Source organism: Orycteropus afer, unplaced genomic scaffold, assembly GCF_000298275.1.
Source record: "Orycteropus afer afer isolate SDZICR_OR568_19922 unplaced genomic scaffold, OryAfe1.0 scaffold00849, whole genome shotgun sequence".
NCBI lineage: Eukaryota > Metazoa > Chordata > Mammalia > Tubulidentata > Orycteropodidae > Orycteropus > Orycteropus afer.
Window position 1 is genome coordinate 380,342 of NW_006922436.1, and position 1,917 is coordinate 382,258.

General features: G+C 34.2%; 1 protein-coding gene across 1 annotated transcript in view; it reads right to left on the reverse strand.

The window, feature by feature from the left end:
• The window catches only part of CDH9 (cadherin 9), a 141,298-nt gene that overhangs the window by 103,204 nt on the left and 36,177 nt on the right, over positions 1-1,917 (reverse strand). The gene's annotated exons all lie outside the window — the stretch shown is intronic.

The following is a 1,917-nucleotide window of genomic DNA, read 5'->3' on the forward strand; positions in this document are numbered from 1 at the left end:
ATGGTAAATTTCAATAGAAAAATATGGTAATGTGGTATTAGTTTATTTCAGATAACTTTTTGTTATAGATGCAATAGAATGAAAGAGTAAAAAGTTCAAAAGATACAAGGTAGCTAGTGACACCTGAGTTCTGCTCTCACAATATCACTGATACTAATAGAAAGAGGGGTGATGTTCAAAATTACCCTGGGAAAGAAGGGTGGTTAACAAACGACCAATCTTGTGAAGCAATAAAGATATGACTATAGGAAAAGTAGGAGTATAACTTTAAAATAGACTTGCCGGTTCAAACAGGAATTTAAAATGAAACATACACCTGTGGCCACTGCATACTTCCTCTTCAGTGTTTGTTTTTTCCAGGAGGTAAGCAAATGACCATGTGATGGGAAGAGGTTTTTTTTTTTTTTTTTTTTTTTTTTTTAGGCAGAGAAAGCAACTGAAATCCTTTTTCTCTTCCAACAATAAACAGTAGAAAAACACGCAAAGTAAGGTAAGTAGGATGAAAGTAAAGTTATAAACATTTAGTATTAAAATAAATCATAAAACAAGTCTGGTCCAAAAACAACAATAGAAAAATATGATCAACAACCAACTAAATGTTGTAATTGAGAAAAGAAGAAAAATAATCAAATATCATGCTGGAGAAACAAGATTTCAGAAAAAAAAACCTTCCTTTGTCTGAATAAATATAATTTTTGAATACATTCGTATTAAATATTACCATGATCACTTTTGTAAATAATAGCATATGATGTTATATAATGTAATGTATTATATAAAATATATTTATGTTAAACATACATTTCACGTCCAAGATATATGTGCATGGATATGGTCATATATTTACATAATATGTGAAAAAAAAAACCCTCACTGTCATGGAGTCGTTTCTGACTCAGAGGAACCCCTTCTTGGGTTTCCGAGGTGGTATCTCTATGGAAGTAGATTGCCCAGTCTTCCTTCCAAATATAATACATCTAGCCATGTATTTATTTAATACATATGAAATTGATATTGTTAAAATAATAATAGTTCAAAATTATATAGCTGACCTGAATAAATTAATTAGCCTTGAAATAAAGTAATACACTTTCCAATAATCATCTCTGAAAAGATACTTTGCTAATTGTCTGGTGCTACTCTAATGGAAATGCCACAAGTGGTTGGCTTTAAAAACATAATTAAGTTTCTCACAGTTTAGGAGGCTAGACATCTGAATACAGTGCACTGGCTGTAAGACCAGATATTTTTCTCCATGCAACATTTGTAAGCTCACTGTTCCTTGGGATTCTCCACATTCCATGGCATCAATTTTCCTCTGAGTCTAGGAGATTCCCAGGTCAGGGACATTGGCTCAAAGGTACATGCTCTACTCTTGGCTCTTCTTTCTTTGTGGTAGTCAAGTCCCTCCTCTCTGCTCACTTCTCTTTCCTTTTGTCTCTTGTAAAATAAAAAGTGTGACCCAAGCAAAACTGTGATTTGAGTAAGGGTGGTGACTTGAATAAAGGCAAGAATTGAATGCTTAATTGAGGGTGGTAACTAGAGTGCAGGTGGTGACTTGAATAAGTGAGAGACTTGAGTCACACTCTCTTTAAGACTATGACCCAAGATACAATCCACCTTAATCCACCCTCAAATATATAAACTAAAACCCACTGCCAACAAGCCAATTCCAATCATTGCAAACCTTCCAGGGTTTCCAAGGCTGTAACGTTTTATCAAGAAAACTGCAACATGTTTCTCCCATGAAGAAGCTGGTGGGTTCAAACCACCAAACTTTTTGGTTAGCAGTGCAATCAATACCTTAACCACAAAACCACCAGAGTTCAGACTTACAACACATATCACAAAATGTAGAATAAGTACATCAGATCATAAAATAGAAGCCAACCACACAAAGTGGGAATCAATGCCTAG